Source organism: Miniopterus schreibersii, assembly GCF_964146895.1.
Source record: "Miniopterus schreibersii genome assembly, chromosome: 8".
Classification (NCBI taxonomy): domain Eukaryota; kingdom Metazoa; phylum Chordata; class Mammalia; order Chiroptera; family Miniopteridae; genus Miniopterus; species Miniopterus schreibersii.
In genome coordinates, this window is record NC_138109.1 from 79,321,964 (window position 1) to 79,343,164 (window position 21,201).

General features: G+C 46.2%; 1 long non-coding RNA gene across 1 annotated transcript; it reads left to right on the forward strand.

Annotated features, from left to right (window-relative positions):
• Positions 1–5,637: 5,637 nt before the first annotated feature.
• LOC308560706 lies at positions 5,638–6,317 on the forward strand. The gene is made up of 3 exons (XR_013999371.1): positions 5,638–5,723; positions 5,907–6,097; positions 6,246–6,317. It is a non-coding gene; the product is annotated as an uncharacterized lncRNA (long non-coding RNA).
• Positions 6,318–21,201: the final 14,884 nt, after the last annotated feature.

Genomic DNA, 21,201 nt, shown 5'->3' on the forward strand with positions numbered 1-21,201 from the left:
AGAGAAGACTTGGTTCACCCTGAAAACCACCTCCTTCCCCACACATGGAGTCCCATCTCTCTAGAATTCCCCAGGATCATGAGAAGTTCTGGCCACTAACAATAAGAAGATCCCCACAGCTATATGGTTTGACCTAGCTCTTTATATGGGCGATGTGAGGCCAGGAAGAATAGGATGTTTACAAGGCCTTAAAAAGTGTCACCCAGCCCTAGCTGGTTTGACTCAGTGGTTAGAGGATTAGCCCTCTGACTGAAGGGTTGCAGGTTCCATTCTGGTCAAGGGCACAGTCTTTGGTTGCAGGCTCAGTCCTTGGCCCCGGTCAGGGCACATGAGGGAGGCAACCAATCAATGTGTCTCTCTCACATAGATGTTTCTCTTTCTCTGTCTCTCCCCATCCCTTCCACTCTTTCTAAAAAAATATATGGAAAAGATCCTTGGGTGAGGATTAACAACAACAACGACAAAAGTGTCACTCATCCATCCATCAGCCAGGCATCAGTCCCACCTCAGAAGCTTAAAGACACCATAAGAATTTTTAAACTGATTTATAACAGGTAGACACAGCCCTTGTGACATGCCAGTTGTTCCCACCATTTTACAAACACAAATTCTTTTACACCCTCCATAACCTCAGGGTGGGTATGGGGATGTTTTTATTACTGCCAACTGTCTGATGAGGAAACCAAGGCACAGACAATCCTGCTCTCAGACCTTGCCTCTGTAAAGTACAAACATTAACATGTTACAGCTTCTGTGGACCAGGCATCTGGGCATGGTTTGGCTGAGAGCCTTTGTCTCAAGGTCTCCATGAGGCAGGAGATGGGTTTCAATTGAGGCTCCACTAGGGACAGATTTCACCCCAAAGTCACTTGCCCGGTTTGTGTCCGGATGCAGTTTAGACTCAGAGCTCAAATTCCTGCCTGGCCTGGGCCCTTCCTTGGTTCTCTCCTATGGGACCTCTACGCAGGGCAGCTCAAACCATGGGCGTTTGCTCTCCCAGTTCCAGAGATACTACAGACAGAAAAAGAGACAGGTGGGCAGGTAGGCAGACAGACAGACAGATGCATACCCACAACAGAGAGAGAAAATGAAATAGAGGCTGAGAGAAAGGAAGGGAACTCAAGAATGAGAACACGAGAGGAGTGACAGGACCTGACATCCCATCACCTGGGCTGGATTCTACGCTGTGTGAGCACTCAGTGAACACACAGGATGTTCCCACCAGGAGGCTAGAATCACTAGAAGCCACAGTGAAGGCTCCAACCACATGGATCTACATGAGGCACTTGGTCTAATTCTCAGTTTAACAAGAGACCACAGGCAGGATGATAATATCTGAGTTTCCTGTCATTTCAACTGCTTCAAGGTGGAGGCCTAAGATGAGGCCAAGACTGGCAGTGAGTCCCCAAAGATCACACATGGGACCCATGGCTTGTTCAGATTGGGGTTCCATGCACATCCCACCCATTCCTGTAACTCCTCCACCTCCGTGTGTGCAGCAGATACATGGGAGGCCAGCTCACAGGTGTTGGAGGCGTTATCTTACTCACACCTGATGAAGTCCTCAAGAAATGGTCTAGCATCATCCTCATTGTGCAGGTTGGGAGACTGGGGGGTTCCTGAGAGGCACAGAGGCTTCCCGAAGACACAGAACTGGGAAGAAAAAGGAGATGTGAACTCAGCTTTCTCCTCCAGGCCAGGGACCTAGCTTTGGATAGCTCTCCATTCTGACCTGCAGGACCTTGAGCAGCCATCTGACATCTCTCAGCCTCTGTATTCTCATCTCTAGAATGGGGATGTTTCTTGAGGACTCAAGGGGACAATGCTATTCATACAAACTAATACCGGGAGGTTTGTTGTTCCTGAGCTAAAAAACATGCCTGGGAGGTAACAATTGTATAAACATCCCCCCACCCCCCACCAAACTGAAGTGGTACTTTTTTGTTGTTGTTTAAAATATTACAGATGTCCCTTTTTCTCTGCAATGACCTATTCCACTCCATCCCAACCTCCTCCCCAGTCCCTCTCCACACCACTGTCCGTGTTCTTGGGTTGTGCATATATGCATATAAATTCTTTGGTTAATCTCTTCCCCTCCCCCCACCCGCCCTCCTCCATCCTTCTGAGATTTATCAGTCTCATCTGTGCTTACATGTCATTGAGTCTATTCTGTTCAGTTTATTAAGTTCTTTAGATTCCACATATGAGTGAGATCATGTGATGTTTGTCTTTCTCTGCCTGGCTTATTTCACTTAGCATAATATTCTCCAGGTCCTTCCATACTGTCCCAAAGGGTACGAGATCCTTCTTTTTTACAGCTGCATAGTGTTCCATGGTGTGAATGTCCCACAGCTTTTCTATCTACTCATCTACTGATGGGCACTTGGGCTGCTTCCAGATCTTAGCTATTGTAAACTGTGCTGCTGTGAACATAGGGGTGCATAAGTTTTTTTCTGATTAGTGTTTCAGGATTCTTAGGATATATTCCTAGAAGTGGGATCACTGGGTCAAAAGGCAGCTCCATTTTAAATTTTTTGAGGAACCTCCATACTGTTTTCCATAGTGGCTGCCCCAGTCTGCATTCCCACCAGCAGTGCACAGGGTTCCCCTTTCTCCACACCCTCGCCAGCACATGCCATTTGTTGATTTGTTGATGGAGCCATTCTGACAGGTGTGAAGTGACACCTCATTGTGGTTTTAATTTGCATCTCTCTGACGATTAGCAATGTTGAGCATTTTCTCATGTGTCTCTTGGCCATCTGTATGTCCTCTTTCGAGAAGTGTCTATTCAGGTCCTTTGCCCATTTTTTAAATTGGATTGTTTATCTTCCTCTTGCTGAGTAGTATGAGTTCTTTGTACAATTTGGAAATTAGTCCCTTATCAGATATATACTTGGCAAATATGTTTTCCCAGACCATGGGTTTCCTTTGTATTTTCGGGCTGTTTTCCTTTACTGTGCAGAAGCTTTTTAGTTTGATGTAGTCCCATATGTTTATTTTTTCTTTGGTTTCTCTTGCCCTAAGAGATGTATCAGTGAAAATTCCACTACGTGGGATGTCTGTGACTTTACTGCCTATGTTTTCTTCCAGGATTTTTATAGTTTTGTGACTTACATTTAAGTCTTTTATCCATTTTGAGTTTATTTTTGTGTATGGTGAAAGTTGGTGGTCTAGTTTCATATTTTTGCATGTAGTTGTCCAATTTTCCCGGCACCACTTATTGAAAAGACTGTCTTTGCTCCGTTGTATGCTCTTGCCTCCTTTGTCAAATATTAACTGACCATAATGGCGTGGGTCTACTTCTGGGGTCCCTGTTCTGTTCCCCTGACCTATATATCTGTTGTTATACCAATACCAGGCTGTTTTGATTAAAATGGCTTTGCAGTACAGTTTTATATCTGGTAAAGTGATCCCTCCCACTCTGTTATTTTTTCTCAAGATGGCTGTAGCTATTTGGGGTCTTTTTTGGTTCCATATAAATTTTCAAAATGTTTGTTCTAAATCTGTGAAATATGCTGTTGGTATTTTAATAGGAATTGCACTGAATTTATAAATTGCTTTGAGTAGTATGGACATTTTAATGATATTAATTCTTCCAACCCATGAGCATGATATATTCTTCCACTTATATCTTCCTGTCTTTCTTTTTTCAGTGTCCTGTAGTTTTTCGAGTACAGGTCTTTTACATCTTTGGTTAAGTTTATTCCCATGTATCTTGTTTTTTTAGTTGCAATGGTAAATGGTATTGTTTTTTTAGTTTTTCTCTCTGAAAGTTCATTGTTGGTGTATAAAAATGCCATTGATTCCTGGATGTTGATTTTGTATCCAGCTACCTTGCCAAATTCGTTTATCAAATCTAGTAGTATTTTGATGGAGTCTTTAGGGTTTTCTATGTACAATATCATGTCATCTGCAAATAATGACAGTTTTACTTCCTTCTTTCCAATTTGGGTACCTTTTATGTTTTCTTCGTGCCTGATTGCTGTGGCAAGGATTCCAGTACTATGTTGAATAAGAATGGTGAAAGTGGACACCCCTGTCTTGTTCCTGTTTTTAAGAGAAATGGTTTTAGTTTTTGCCCTTTGAGTATGATGTTGGCCGTAGGTTTGTTGTATATGGCCTTTATTATGTTGAGGTATGATCCCTCTATTTCCACCTTGCTGAGAGTTTTTATCAGAAATGGGTGCTGCATTTTGTCGAATGCCTTTTCTGCATCTATTGATATGATCATATGATTTTTGCCCTTGATTTTGTTTATGTGATGTATCACATAATCTTTTAAAACCTAGAACTTCATTTAGCTTGGGCACTCCTCTCCCTCCTCTTGCACAATGCCCTGAAGGGCTGGGATTCCTGGCTGAGCTCTAGACCTCAATCCTCCAGGTGATTCATGGGGATGCCACTGATGGATTCCCCCTTGTCCCACCCAGTGTGCAGCTGAGTTAACTCTTAACCTATGTGAGGCCCGCAGGATGCGAGCCTTCCAGGAAGGCACCCTGAAGGTGGCAGGATCCATGGGACCAGTTTTCCTGGGGGAAACATCCCCTACATCCTCAGCTTCATGCCCATTCACCCAGCCTTCCTCAGAGGCCAGCAGTTCCTGGATGAGCTGTTTACTAGGTGAGCACATGTCCCCTTGCTTGGCACAATGGTCACTCTGTCCACTGCCAGCTGTGGGTCTTATAAAGGTCTTCAAATCTCTCTGAGACTGTTTGCTCCTCTGAAAAGCAGGGTGGTACTGGGCAAACATCATAAGGTCCTCGCTGAGACCACTGTGGGGACAAGCCTGCTGCCTGGCTCTGCAGAAAGGACTGTTTGATGTGCTATGGTTATTTATGGCAATTATTTTTCTGTCCCTCATGAAAACTCACCTGCCTTATCCATCAGCAGCCTGTAATATTGGCAGGGTTTTATCTTTTTTCCTTTTCAGTTTTTATATTTTTCTTGGCCCGTGGCATTTCTGAGTTTGTAAAAGGAGATGGAAAACAACCAGTCAAGGCGCTTGGGTTTCCACTTAGCCAATCCTTGTCCTTGTCTTTGGTGTTGGCAGATTAGGGATCTGTGAGGACAGGAGGGAGCCCAAAGCCCACTCAGATATCTGGGACTGGGGTTCATTTACTTGACAATGTGTATTAAGCACCTACAAGTCGGCACTTTTGGAGACACTAAGCTTAACTAGGCCAATGAAGCAGACACAATCCCTGGGCCTCAGTTCTACTCAGTGAATCATAGTCACACTGTACATCATCCGCAGGTCCTGCCCACCATCCATCAGATCGGATGCTATCCAGGTCTTCTCCACATTGGGGGCAATCCCTCCTTATAATGACCAGGGGGACATACCACAGGACCAAGTGAAAAAGTGAGTGGTCTCTGGGCCCAGAAGGGCTTCCTGTGCCTACAGGATGGAGGCTGTGGGTGGGAGGGCCTGGCAGACCATGACCTTACACATCTTCTCATTCCCTAGGGAAGCCTGAGTGGTCCCCCAGAGTTCCAAACTGACCACAGTCCCATCCCGCTCTGTCTGCCCCTCTCCACAGTCATCTCTCCTGACAGTCACCAGGCTCAGCACAGGGGATGTGGTGAGCAGCCTGCTCAAAAATCTGTCTCGATCCTCAGTGCAGATGCCCAGGGGCATGGAGGGCTCAGCTGGGCAGGGGACAGGACCTCCGGGAAAACTGTCAGTGGGAAGAAAAGACTCACACAGACTCCATGTGAAGGCAGTAAATCACTAGGTCTGCTACTCTCAGGACAGCCACACAAGGGTCGGGGGGGCGGAGGGGCACGGGGCAGTCCCCTGGTGGGCAGGGGCAGGCCCAGAGGCCCAGACCCAAACAGGGTGCCCTGGGAGGGCAGTGTGCAAGGAAAGACCAGGACTGACTCTTCTGCCCACTTGCCTCTCCCAGGGCCAGCGCTTCTGTGGTGAGAACCTGGCCAGGGCAGGTGCAGGATTTAGGCCAGGCTCTCCGCTTCCCCTGGTTCAAGCGGAAGCAGGCCTAGGTGCAGGTCCACTTCTCCTCCTCACACCACGTGGGCCATGCCCATCTTGTTTGGATCAAGCTGGAACATCTAGAGCCGACCGAAGTCATACTGGAACGTAAGGGGACTGCAGTCTGGGAAAATGAGCTGGGGAGGGGAGGTTCACGGGCCAGAGTTGCCTTAAAGGCAGTGGCATCCCCCCCATCTCTGAGAAGGCACGGGAAAGTAAGGCATGTGTGTGAACCTGTCTCTTTCTCCTGCTCCAGATCCACTTGCAGAGCTCCAGAGTACTCCGGAGCCAGAGGATCGGCCTGCTCAGGGTCGAGTGCCCAGTCCAGCCAGAGGCCGTGCTGTGGCCTGGCCAGGCCTGAAGCAGCATGTGAAGCCAAGATGGAAGTGGCCTTTTGAGCCTTATTTGTTTAAGTCTTAATAGTTCTAAGCAATTATTCTAAATAAATAGATAAATAAGAGGAATTTACCCAAACAATATATTTATATTACCCCAACAATAATTTCCATTAAATGAACTATATGCCATTAAGTGAAATACTCTAGAACAAATAGAAATAAAATTGATTAAAAATATGTGTAGACAATACCTGCTCATATACACCATGCAATAATTGTGTATTAATTAATTAATTAATTAATTAATTTATTTATTTTTAAGTATATCTTTATTGCTTTCAGAGAGAGGAACAGAGAGGGAGAGAGATAGAAACATCAATGATGAGAGTCATTGATTGTCTTCCTCCTGCATGCCTTCAACTGAGGATTGGGCCTGCAACCCGGGCATATGCCCCAACTGGGAATCAAACCCCTATCGCCTGGATCCTAGGTCGACACTCAACCGCTGAGTCATGCTTGGCTGGGTAAATTGTGTATTTATTATGTGTACTCAGTAAAAATATGGAAGAATGCTCAGTTTACATTTTTAAAACCACTTCTAAAACAGATTTAAATTTTCTGATAATTAAATAAATATACACTAAAAAAAGGAGGAATGAAATTTGGAAATGTACACACCACAATGTTAACTCTTGTGATCTCTGGCAAGTAGGACTAGAAGTGACTGTCTCTTCTATTTTGACAAAGTTTATTTTCTGGTTTTTGTACAAGGATTATATATTCATCATAAGACATTTTAAGACTAAATATTTATATATATTACACTTTAAGAGTCTTTAAAGTTCAATAATCTCACCATTATCAACGATATGTTTCTAAAATTTCACAAGGGCTGTTTTACACCTTGAAATGGTCTCCTTAAAAGCAAAGATAACTCTGTGAGTTACATTCCAGTTCCTTCAGTGTTTAGTTTGATTTGCTACTCGAGCAACGATAACCACTAGCGTAACTAATACATTTAAAACCACTAGGGATAGAAAGAGAAATTCTTTGGCTGTAACTAAAATAATTCAAAAGAACTCCCTGCACTAAACACTTAATTGTTCTTTTTCCTTGTTGAGCCCAGAATAGAGCACACCGGTCTAATTCAACATAGGAACAGGCAATGGCTGCATCCGGATGGGATGGAAACAAGGGAAACCTTCTTAGCCCTACTGGAAGGGCCACAGCTCACTGACACAACCAAAACAATTTATAATGAAAATTAAAAACACGTCAAAAATGTTTTTTTTAAAAAAAGCAATGCATGCAATCTGTAGGTGAGTATTTCACAGGAAGGTGTGCTGTGCCAGGGGAAGTCATAACACATAAATCTGTACAAACAAATGGCTGAATCGCCCAAAGGCAGCCGTTCTCATGTTCATATTCTTGCTCCGAGGGGAGATACATTTCCTATCTTTGGATTTATATTTGCTTAGAATGAAAACCAGCTGCTCTATAAACCAAGCTAACACTCCCCAGGTATCCAAAAAGAGAAATCTAAAAGTCGACTCTAACTGAATTTCAAATCTTACTTAATTTTAGTTCATGTAAATTTAATTTTAAACAGTTTTATGTGGCTAGTGGTGACCATATTGGACAGAACAGTTGAAGACATTACCAAATAGATTTGAAAGAGTTGTCCCCGAATTTCAGGAGACCTTCCCTCCACAAGCCCACACAAAAGAAATGTACAGGCCCCATCAGTGTCCGTAATATAAACAGGAAGATCACCGTCCACTGCCACCCCCTGACCTGCTCCTCGTGGGCAGAGGCAGCCTCCTTCAGCAGCAGCTGGATAGTAAACTGCCCCATGTCCCCTGCAGTTGGGACAGTTGTGGACAAGGGCTCAAGAAAGAGAGTCTCATAGACAATTTCCAAGACAATATTTTCCTCCCTGAGAGAGAGAACAATAATGAAGAGAAGACATTTTTCCTTTGATGCTGGGCCCTGCCACTGCCGCCTTCTTGTTGGCAGCCGTCTTATGACCACAAGGGAACAGTGAAGAGGAAGAGCAGCTGAATTCAATCTGGGATCCACCCACCTGAGGACTTATTTTGTGAGGAAAACAAATCTCTCTTGTTTAAGACACGTTTCATCAGTATTCTGTTGCTTACAATCCTTAGCTTTCACAGTGAATGAGATCCTTCCAACTCCTGATGGTGGGGGGCAGGGTTGTACCATTTCATGGTATTGCAAGAAATGCGTGAGTGTGGAGGCAGAGGAGAGGACAGAGGGAAGGAGGGAGATGCCTGAGAGAAGTATCAACAGTCTTCCAGCTACTCCAGAGGACAACTTTGGGACACAAGGCATGACACCGCTCTAAGCTGGGGTGGGAGAGGATGATCCAATGAGGATCTCAAAGTATGACCAGAGGTGAAGGAGGGACAAGACAGAAAAATAAGCAAAGGTCAGATCACGGAGGACTTATTTCTAAAGGCCTTAGGAAACCTTTGTCAATTTTAAATGAAAGACAAGATTGTACATTTTCAGAAGATTACTCATTCGGGCAGCATGTAGGGTAGAGAAAGGCCTGGGATGGGGCAATGCTAGAGGCTGACAGACCAGAGAGAACACATCCTATCAAGAGGCCATGATGTCAATATGGCTTAGTACTCTCAGTGCCAACTCTGATCACTTCAAATTAGAATCAGGAATGTCAGGAATGTCAGGAATGTCAATGTTGAAACACATGATACACAGGGCTCTTCACAGAACTTGCCAGGTTAATTCTAGCAGTTACAAGAAAGTAGTAAAATACGCCCTGCCTTTTCTCAGACCAAGGGACTCTAGAGAACAAAATAAGAGAATTTGCCAAATAAGATTTACTAACGTGATAAGGAAAAGGGTGTGGAGTCAGCTCAGAGAGAGAAAAATAGATCAGAGGCACATAAGAGACTCCAGAAACAAACCCAACCATATGTAGAAATGTAATTAATGATGTGTGCGGACTACTGGAGGAGAAAAGTACGAATCAGTAAGGAGTGCAGGTGTCACTGGTAAGACATGGGGGAAGGGTGATATGACATCCGAACCTCACTGCAAGTCCTGCACATTTCTTAAGCAGAGACACACCTTAATCGAAATCAAGGGAGCACCTGCAGGCACCTCCCATTCACTCCAGGGTCAAGCCTGCACTGACCTTGATTTGTTTGCCTGAGGTTGCCTGAGAAACCCACAGACTTCAGAGAGCTGGCCTCAGGGTCCCTGTGATGGAAAACACACACACACTCACACTGATGGGGATTAAAATTCTGTTGAGACCCCACTCTAAGTTGGCTCCTCCCTCTCAGATGAGCAGAGTAATGAAAGCTAGGGTAACCCCCAAGGGTGGCCGAAGAGACCCAAGAATCCTTCTCTCAGGAAGGAGCAGGAACACACAGCTGACAGACAAACAGCCCCTCTCCTCAGCTCCTTATGGCTGGAGACAAACTGGCACATGTAAAAGGTCTTCCCCCTGCCCTCAGTTTCTACCACCCTACCACACAAAACATCCAGGAGCTAGCTCAAGAACATACCTATTCACTGTACAACATGGGCAATTGTAGAACTACTCCAATTCCCAGCACTTGGTTATTCTGCCAGAAAAGGGGAGGAAAAATAAACAAAACTTATTAATACCATCTTTTATTCTCTCTTACGCCCACTTCCTAGAGCTATAAAATTATTATGAACATTAATTCACCAACCAGGGTACAAGGCAGGTACTGTGCCCATTTTACAGAAACATAACCACTGAACCTCACAGCAGGTCATTATTATAGTGCCCAGTGGCAGCTTTTCAGAGCCCTCCTGCTTTCATCTTTGACACTGACATCACCACCTCCACCTGTTGAAAGATACACTGAACAAGTTTATAAATGTCAAGAGTTTATTTGAGCAAAAACTGACTTGAATTGGGCAGCATCCAATCTAGGAGACAGAGGAGCTCCAAGGAACTGTCCAAAATGAAAGACTTTCACAGACTTTCCTCTAAGGGATGGCAGGGTCTCAGGCTGATTGACTGACTTAGATTCCATTCTTGGGAGCCAAACTGTCATTAAGTCTTGGTTTGGGGATGTGGGGCTTAGCATATGCGACTCCATTTTGGGGCTGCTGTCTAACAGTGAATACTCCCTATCAGACAAAAGGCTTGGCTTGCTTACAGTGTACAGCAACTGAAATTGGCCTCCCAACGGTGGCCTGCAGATGAGCCCAGAAAGGTCCCTGTCCAACCCCCGGGAAGGGCATCAGAGAGCAAAAGCTATAGGAAAGAACAACAGGGCCTAGATGCAACCATAGAGCAGAAAGCTGGGGTTTCTCGCCTCAGTGCCTTGTTACAAAAGCCTAACATCTAGAAGGCAGGAGACTGACCCCAGATACCGTCACATTGGGGCATCACAGGGAACCTGATGGACATATACAGCCCACTGTCCAGAGCCCCCAAAAGTCAACAGAAGAGGGGAGAGTCTGAAGTATCCTTGACATAGCAATTATAATGGTCTCTGTGCAGGTGATGTTAAGGGGTCTACGTCTTGCATCAGCTGCCTCAAAGAGTCTGCAGAGGGCAAACGCTTAGTTAGAAACAGGGAAAGTTTCCATCTGCAATAGGAGGACTTGCAAAGATGTCGAACACTTCCTGGGTGCAATGGACAAAACACAGGCCTCACACTACTGAGCCTGCCTTCTTAACAAAGGGGAAAGTGCCTAGGAGCAGAGCAGAGGCCCAGCTGCAGTCAGTTAAACCACACACAGCACAAAGGCAGGGCAGAACACTCAGGAACTAATGTGAAGCCCAGGTCCTAAGCAACTTCCTGGGAGCAATCTCCCGCCAGTCTAAGGCCAAAGGGCTGAAAACCAAAGCAGCAGCTACCATTTACTAAGTGTCTTCCAAGAAAATGGATAAATGTTATTATAACTCCCTTCTCACAACAAGCCCTTGTGATCTGAAGACCCATTATCCTCACTTTAGAGATGAATTCAACACTCTAGGAAAAACTGAAGACTTAGAAATGAGCAGAAGAGATCACGAGATTTCCACTCAATGTCTTGCTGGAGCCTGTACATACTGCGTTACCTGATCCTTCAGGGGGGTGGGCCTTTGCCTTTGCCACAGCACAGGGAACTGGGCCCAGGATCTCAAGGGTGCCAGATGGTCCAAAGGAATGTGGGATTGCAGACTGTCACCACCTCTCCATTCCCTACTCAAAAATGCAGAAGTAGCTAGTGTTACCCCCATTCTAACTGCCTCCTTGACTGCTGACCCACATGCACAGTTGATCAAGGTCTGACTACTTCTTAACCTTCCTATGGTGGGGGTAATGAGCAGATAGTCATCTTGCCGCACAGCTCAAGTGACAATGTACACACCAGGTAACAAAGCTGGAAAAGGCAATCACCCAAGCCTGGAATAGAAAATTCTGTATGACTGTCTGTTTCAAAAAACCCTCGTATTCAAAAGGACCCCCAATAGGAGGAGATTAAAGATGGCAGTGGACTGAGTGGAAGCTACAGTCATACTCTCCTGGGACCAAACTGGAATTACAACTGAAATATAGAAAAACCATCCTGAATGATAAACTGGAATTGAAGACGAGCTAGAGAGCACCCTCATAACCACGGAGAAAAAGTGGAGACCACATAGAGATTGGTAGGAAGTGCGAGGACAAAAGAGGGCTGGCTGAGCTCCCACGGGCAGCAGCTGAAGGTCCAAAGGGATATCTCAGCTGTGGGGGTTCCCACTGAGGACTCTGGGGACTAAACCCCAGGCTGGGCTTCCCAGCCAAGAGCTCCACAACTGAGAAAGGTGCACACATAACATCTGGTTGTGAAAAGCAGCCAGGTTTCTTTCTGCAAGGGAGAGACAGCTGGAATTGCAGGCACCATCTTAAAGAGCCAACGCACCAAGTTTCGAGCATAGCCACTCACCTTGGACTACAGCAGAGGGAGGGCAGAGTGGGCTGGAGCTGTATGAGGAGAATCTAGGGCTGTGGTCTCTGGAAATAGAGCTCAGAGGGCACCCCTCTGGATTCCTGTGCTGAGTCATTCCCCCATGCAGCAGAGGTACACATTTACCTTCCAAGCAGTTTTTGCCTGAGGGGGAAGCATTTGCCCAACTCTGCTGGAAAACCTCTGGCTCTACCTGTAGAGTTTCTACAGCCTGAGGCTCATTAAGAGGCTGATAACAATCAGCTGCCCCACCCTGTGGAGTTTCTATAGCCAGAGGCGCATTAAGAGAATCAGATTAGTCAGCAGGTAGTCACTGACAGACTTCAGAGTGTTTTGAGTCTTTTTGCCTGATCTGCTTCTGGACCCAGGCCTTAGAAAAGCAGACTTTGGTATGAATCTTGGTCCTGTCCAAATGCACCCAGCCGTAACAGAGGGGACCTCAAGCCATGGGTTGTTCATAGCCCCAAACAGGTTACCCATGGCCAGTCACAAACAGCCTGTGACATTGGCCTGCACCAGAGACCTTCTCAAAAGTCTGAGAGTCCTAGCGGATCTACCTAATACATAGAAACAAACCCAAACAGGCAGCAAGAATGGGGCAACAAAAAAAGTCCCAAATGAATGAAGAGAAAAGTTTCCAGAAAAAGAGCTAAATGAAATGGAGATAAGTAATCTATCAGTTATAGAGTTCAGAAAACTGATTGTAAGCATGCTCAACTGCATGAAAAAAGATATGGAAACTACGAAGGAAATTAAGAATGACATAGTAGAAATAAAGAATATATTGAAAGGAATAAACAGCAGATTAGTGGAAGCTGAGGATCAGGTCAGTGAATTAGAACACAGGGTAGAAAAAGTCACTCAATTAGAGATCCAAAAAGAAAAAAACAATTAAAAAACAGGAGGACAGTCTAAGGGAGCTATGGGACAACATGAAACATTACAATATTTGCATCATAGGAGTGCAAGAAGAGGTCAAAAGTGGGCAAGGGTTAGAGAAACTCCTTGAAGAAAAAATGTCAGAAAATTTCCCTAACCTGGTTAAGGAAAATGTCACACAAGTTCAGGAGGCACAGAGAGTCCCAAGCAAGAAGAATCCAAAGAGGCCCACACCCAGACACATCATAATTAAAATGCCAAAATTTCAAGACAAAGACAGAATCTTAAAGGCAGCAAGAGAAAAGCAATCTGTTACCTACAAAGGAGCTCCCATACAGCTGTCAGCTGACTTCTCATCAGAAACTCTACAGGCCAGAAGGGAATGGCATGAAATATTCAAGGTAATGCAAAACAAGGATTTGAAACCAAGACTACTCTATCCAGCAAGGGTATCATTCAAAATAGAGGATGAATTAAAGAGCTTCCCAGACAAAAAAAAAAGACTAAAGGAGTTTATCACCACCAAACCAGCATTGCAGGAAATGTGAAAGGGACTGCTTTAATTAGAAGCAGAAATAGAAGCATTGCAAGAAATGTTAATGGGAAGTAGAGAAACATAGGCATAAAGAATTTAAAAGGCAATAAATAAGGACCTATCAATAATAACCTAAGAACTTTAAGGATGAAATCAACAGCAATAATAGACATAGTCATGGACTTTAACACCCCACTGACTTCACTGGATAGATCTTCCTGGCAAAAAGTCAACACAGAAACTGCGACTAAATGGCACACTAGATCAGATGGATTTAATTGATATTTATAGAACATTTCATCCCAAAGTCAAGGATATACATTCCTCTCAGCTGCACATGGGTCATTCTCAAAAACAGACCATGTTAGGATACAAAACCAGTCTCTACAAGGTCAAGAAGACTGAAATCATATCAAGCCTCTCAGATCACAATGGCATGAAATGAGAAATCAACTACAGTAAAAACACTCAAAAACATTCAAACACATGGAGCTAAATAGCATGTTATTAAACAATGAATGGGTTACCAATAAGATTAAGACAGAAATAAAAAACTTCCTGGAAACAAATGAAAATGAACACACAACCACCCAAAATCTATGGGACACAGTGAAAACAGTCCTGAGAGGGAAGCACTACAGGCCTACCTCAAAAAACAAACAAACAAAAATTTAGTAACTATCTAACACTACAACTTAAAGAATTAGAAAGATCCCCTGTGAAGCCATCCAGACCAGGGCTTTTGTTTGATGGGAGTTTTTTATTACTGCTTCAGTTTCATCAGTTGTTAGTCTATTCAGGTTTTCTGATTCTTCCTGATTCAGTTTTACATGATCTCACTCATATGTGGAATCTAATAAATGAAATAGACTGAGGAACAAACTTGATCCAGAGACAGAAGCATGGAAGAGACTCATGAATAGTACAAAAGTGGGGCTGTGGGCCACGTGTGAAACAGATATAGCCGCTTCCTCACCTGCCCATAATGGTAATTTTCCAGCTCACAAACTCCTTTGAGTTGAAGACACCTTTTCCATGTTCACATGTATTTTGGTGTGTAAAGGTATTAATTTGGAATATGAGAATAAGATCTGAAATCTACTCCAGTCTCCGATTCAACAACTCTAAAGATTTCAAAGCTACACAATGCAAGTCTGTTGAAATCAAAAGTCCAGTCATTCAACACTTAACTCTGTACAGCAAATTTCCAGGCAGACAGAGACAGGCAGTTGCTAGGATGCATTAACCAGGGTTACTTCAGTGATAAACCTGGGTCTCCAGCCCTGGAGAGGACAAGCCCCTGCAACCCACTTTACTGAGATTTCCCAAGGGCACTCATTTGTTAGCCCCAAGACTGGGAGGAGTCAATCCCAAGACAGGCTGAAGTTTTTGTGGAAGGAAAGATGGAAGAGTCACTAAATGAGCTCATTCCTGACTCTCTTTATTAATTGCCTCTGAGTTTACTAAAATCGCTTTGGGGCTCAATTTCTTTGTTTATAAAATGGGAATGATGAAAGGCAGCCCCACACACTTCACTCAGGAAGGAGATGATGAGAACTTGACAGTGACATGCCTCAGTGCTGCCAGGCTCCGTATGAAACTGGGTACCATCTACAGGGCCATAGATGCGGACACTATCCCCGCTGTCCAGGGGCCAGGCAGCCCAGTGGGCCTGAGAAACTGCCTGCTTCCCCCAGGGATTAGGAGAACTAAGTTAATTATAAAGAATTGAGATGGAGCTATATAAGAGTTCGTTAAATAAAACAAAAGGGTACTTGGCCATAAATAAGAAGGAAATCTTACCCTTTGCTACAGCATGGATGGGTCTGGAGAACAGTATCCTAAGTGGAATAAGGCAGTCAGAGAAAGACAAGTACCATATGATTTTTACACTCATATGTGGAATCTAATGAACAAAATAAACAAGGCCCAGCCAGCGTGGCTCGGTGGCTGAGCACCGACCTATGAACCAGGAGGTCACGGCACATGCCCAGGTTGCAGGCTCTCTCCCCAGTGGTGGGTGTGCAGGAAGCAGCTGATCAATGACTCTCTCATCATTCATGTTTCTATCTCTCTCTCCCTCTCCCTTCCTTTCTCTGAAATCAATAAAAAGTGGTAAAAAAGAAGAAGAAAAAAAAAGTAGAGACAGACTCACAGATACAGAGAACAGACTGACAGCTGTCAGAAGGGAGGGGGTTGGAGGGTTGGGTGAAAAAGGTGAAGGGATCAAGCCAAAAAAAAGGAAACCAAACTCAAAGACAACCATATGGCGATCACCAGAGGGAAAGAAGGGGGAGAGTTGGGGGAGGAAGGTGGTAAAGGGGCGATAAATGGTTTTGGAAGGAGACTTGAATTGGGGTGGTGGACACAATACAATATACAGGTGATACATTATAGAACTGTACACCTGAAACCTGTATAACTTATTTTTAGAGAGAGAGAGAGAGTAACATCAATGTGAGAGGCACTCATCAGTGCATCATTGATTGTCTTATTTCAGTGTTTCTGGAACCAATCCCCACCTTCCAAGTGATGTGATACTGAAAAGGGTTAGTGCTGTTTTCTGAAACTTTCAAACCTAGTTAAACCTATGAAGCGTATCTTCTAACAGGTGGAACCCTAAATCTGAATAAGTGGTACCCTGAGGAAATGTAATTACATTCAACATATTCTGTTTTAGAAAGCAGGGAAGCGTGTCATTAGAAACGTTTCCATCAGAAAAAGGTAAAATATGAAGACTTTATGTTCTCAGGTGAGCGACACTTATCCAAGTTTAAACATGTGCAAACCCCTATCCTGTGCCCACAAAGAGGTGACGGGTCTCGTCCACGTTTGGTGGCCAGTATGGTGGGCACTGAACTTTGGTCATCAGTCCATTAAACCATCATTACAAGGGGTTCTTCTAGGCTAGAAAGGGGCCCACAGGCCAGCAAGCCCACAGCCTATTTCTGTACAAGCCACAAGCTAAGAATGGGTTTTACATTTTTAAATGGCTGGGGAAAAAATCAAAAGAAGGATAGTTTGCGGCACATGAAAATTATATGAGACTCACATTTCAGGGTTGGTAAGTAAAGTTTTGCTTGAACACAGCCACAGCCATTCGCCTCCACACTGCCTTTGGCTGCTTCGGCCACACCTGGCAGAACTGAGTGGTGACGAGAGAGGCTGTGGGGCCCACAAGCCTTAAAATATTCACTATGGAGCCCTGTGAGGGGTGAAAATGCCCTGGACAACACACAGGACCAAAAGAGCAAAGGCCTAGGACACCATCTTGGGGACATCAAGGCCAGGGGACAGGCAGAGGAAGAGAGACTGGCCGAGGAGGCGAAAAGCAACTCGTGGAAAGGGAGCCCACCCGTGGCGCCCAGTGCCCCCGGGAGCCAGGCAAACCCAAATCGCCCGAGTGAGTGACGGACGGTGAGCACAGGTGCCCGTTGCTACTGTCATATGTCATTTTATCACTTGCTTTTTTGCTTAATATAGTTTGTCCATGTCCACAGAGACCCCTCGTCCCCCACTTAAGGACTCCAGAAAACGTGTGCGGAATCTAAGGGTGCAGAGTTCCGAGGAACTCTGGCTGTACTTACGGTAAACTGATTTTCGTGCTTACAAAACAGGAAAGGGGCTTGCTGTGAATAAGAAGAGACTCCTGTGACCTGCATGACTGAGGGATTCCCACTTCAGGACTAAATCACACCAATCGGCTGCACTGTCCTTAATTTTTCTAGCACTGACAGAGAAGGGTTTTCTGGGCACTGCACTTCCAAGTGTCTTCACTGACAGGCAGTAAAAGAAACATAATTATTATGAAAATCATGATCCTAGTTGGAGGGCAAATGTCCTCATAACTCTCAGCAGGAAAACAATCTGAAATGCTACATTCACTGCACCAGTAAATGATGTGGAAACTAAGAAGCACGGATGACTGGGAAAGTTCCCAGAACAAGAAAAAAACGATTGTTTTTACACTTTAAGACTCACCAGAGGTGGCTGGATCCTTTCCCAGCTTAATGGCTCCATAAAGCGCTTTGACCACTTTCAATGAATCTCTTTAATTCTTCTTAGTATTATTTTTTGTATTGATATTTTTAGAGAGAGGAAGGCAGAGAGAGAGGGAGAGGAAGGGAGATAAAGAGAGAAAAACACCGATATGAGAAACTTCCATAGGTTGTCCCCGCACGGACCCTGCCCAGGAATCAAGCCCGCCAGCTTTTGTTGTATGGGGCAATGCTCCAACTAGCTTAGCCACAGTAGCCAGGGTACTCTGACCACGTTCAAAGATTTGGGATAAGGCGAAGTTGTGACTTCCCGCTAAAACCCTTTCACGCTGCAAGCCCAAATGCTCTCATCACCTGGCCTCAAGCACTCTGATGCCTCACATTTGATGAGAGCTTTGTGGCTCACAAGTATTTGTGGTTCTCCAGACAATGGCAAGGCAGTGTCTGCACCCCAGAGACACAGAGGTGATCTCCATGCTCAGGATGCAGGAGGAAGTCCAAAGTCCTTCAGGACCTGGCTTCCTCCCCACTTCTACAATTATCTCAACCCCTCCACTCTCAGAATCCCCTTAATCTACAGCTAAAATGAACTACTGGCAGCTCCTGAAAAGTAGAGTCACCTCCAGGACTTTCAACATGAAGTTCTTTGTGCTAGAAAGTTCTTTCCTTTCCTGGGCTAGTGCTCCTTATGCTATGCTGCCAGACTCACCCTGATCCCAGAACCTATGGGAAGCAACGCCCAGACCGCCAAAAGCCAACACAGGCTGCTTGGGTTCTTCTAGCTGTCCTGTGCCCTCTCAGTTTCCCTATGAAGACCCTTCAAAGGATTCTCCTGGTCCTCCAGATAAAGTCCAAATTCTGTGCGAGTCCCCTTAAGGTGTCAAGTACACACACACAAGCATAGTTTGGAGTCTAGACTCTGAAGACCATACTGACTGGATTAGAATCCCAACTCTGACCTTGTCAGCTGTGCAATCTTGGGGAAGTTAATTAACCGCTTAGCCTCAATGTTCTCATGTGTAAAATGGGAATGCAATATATTTACTTCAAAGAGTTGATGTAATGATTACATTACATATGTAAAGCTGTGAGGGCCTGGGACATGGCAAGTATACAGCCTAGTGACTGTTACACAAAAACCTCTCCAATGTGTCTTTTTTCCATCACCACCAAGCAATAAACACCACCATGCAATAAACTCAATTCTGACACTATTACCTGAAGAGAGCATCAGATCCCACAGGTTAAGGGAACACTCTGCCCCCTCCCCCCAACACGAGGCCCTTCCACTTCAGGTGCCAAGAGCAAGTGCAGATTGTTACCTGTGCTTCTGACCTATAGGCTATATAGATTGGAGGTTCCAATGATCCCCCTCCTTTGGGTTCGATTTATTTTCTAGAGAGGACCACAGAAAACATTTTACTCACTAGATCAATAGTTTTTTATTTACTAACAGCTATAACTCAGGAGCAGCCAGGTGGGAGAGATGCAACTGCAAGGTATGTGGGAAGGGCTCTCTCCAACTTCTCTGAGGGCTCCACTCTCCCCGAATCTCCACCTGTTCACCAACCTAGGACTTCTCAAACCTCGTCCTTTTGTTTTTCAGTTTTTTAAGGTCCCTTCATTACACAGGCATAATTAATTAGATAATTGGTCACTGAGTCAACCACCAACACCTCTTCCTTTCCTGGAGGTGGGGTTTAGGGGGTGGGACTAAAAGTTCTACCCTAACCACAAGGTTGTTTCCCTGAGAATCAGTCCCCATCGGCAGGTGACTTAGGCCATTCCAGAAGTCACCTCATTATCCTGACAAAATACTCTGGGACCACTCTCAGCATTTAGGAAATCCCATGTATTTGAAAACCCGCCTCTGGGCCCCAGAAAGTGCCATTTCGGCTGGGAAATGAATGAGATGTCAAAAACATGGGTCCTAATGTGAGAATAAGCTGGGGGAGTTTGAAAAAAGAGATGACCAGTGTGGCTAGACTGAAATAGAGAGAGAGGGAATAGAAGATGGGAGGCAGTCAGGCAACTACAGCCTCAGGCCAAGATAACAAATTTGGATTTACTCCAAGTCCATGGAAAGTGAGCAATAAGCTTTGGGAAGGAAAGTTACATCATCTGATTTAGGTGTTTAGAAAGTCACTTCCACAGAGAAGTTTTCCAGGATCCCCGGGTTGGGTCAGGACTCACTGGGCTAGATATCTGGACAGCCTGTACTTCAGCTACCAGGACACTCGCCAGTGTAGCGTATTTGCTTGTTGAATGTCTATATTCCCTGCTAGACTATAAATTCCAGCAGAATAGGGTGATGCTGGTCTTGCTCCCTCTCATGACCTCAGCCCGGCATAGTAGGCGTTGACTAAAATGTGTTAAATGGAGAACAGCCCTTACCACCTGTAGTATATGGTCTCCTAAGGGTTTCCCTCCCCCAGTAGGGGCTCCTTGAGGGCAAGGACCACGTCTGGTCCATCGTCTGTCTGCCCCACCCCCAGAGCACATTTAGAAACCAAAACCAGTTCTGACTTCAAGAGGGTCACAGGCTGCGCGGCTGGTGTGGCTCAGCGGTTGAGCACCGACCCATGAGCCAAGAGGTCCCTGGTTCCATTCCCGGTGGGGCACAAGTCCGGGTGCAGGGTCCACACCCCGGAGGCGGGCACGAGGCAGCCCATCGGTCTCTCACCCATGTTTCTGTATCTCTCTCCCGCTCCATTCCTGTCTTTCTAAAATCACTAAAATAACGTATTTTTAAAAAGTCACAGGCTAGGAGAGGCCAGTTCTAGAGTCAGAGGACCAGGCAGGGCGCAGTGAAGGCCGGCGGGGCGGCCTGAGCCTCCCCGCCCACAGGGTCGCCGGGGGCCCAGAGGCTGGTCCCCGCGCAGCGGTCAGAACGCGACGGGCGCCCGAGGAGCCCGAGGGACGCCGCGCTCCGGGGAAAGCCCTGGCCCGGCGCGTCGGGCCCGGGGAGTCCGGGGAAGCGCCCCGCGGCCGCTCGTTCACGACCATGGCAATGGAGTCGGGCCCTGCGGACACCGGTCCAGCACCTGGGGAAACAGGTTCGGCCGGGGGACCTGCTGCAGGCCGACCGCGGGGCCCGCGGGGCCCGCGGGGCCGGTCGGCGGGGCTGGGGTGGCGCCTGGCACCCCCCGGGACACGCCAGCTCGCCAGGCCCCGGACCCCGACGGTCTCCCGCACGGTCCACGCGGCCGCCCGGCGGATCTCCCAGGAGAGACGCGGGCCCCGCCCCCGCCGCCGGAAGCCGCTGTCACTTCCGTGCAGCCCTTCCGGCCGCCGCTCAGCCCGGTTCCGGCGGCCTCTCGGTGGGCGGGGCCGTGCGCCCAGGAAACGGCCCCCGCGGCCCCCGCGGCCCCCGCGCCCCGGCTCCGGGCTCCGGGCTCCCGGCCAGCGAGCGGAGGGGCCGCGCTCCTCCGGGGCCTGGGGGCGGAGGGCGCGGGGAGGCGGCCCCGCGCGGGCAGGCGGCGTCCGCGGCGGGCT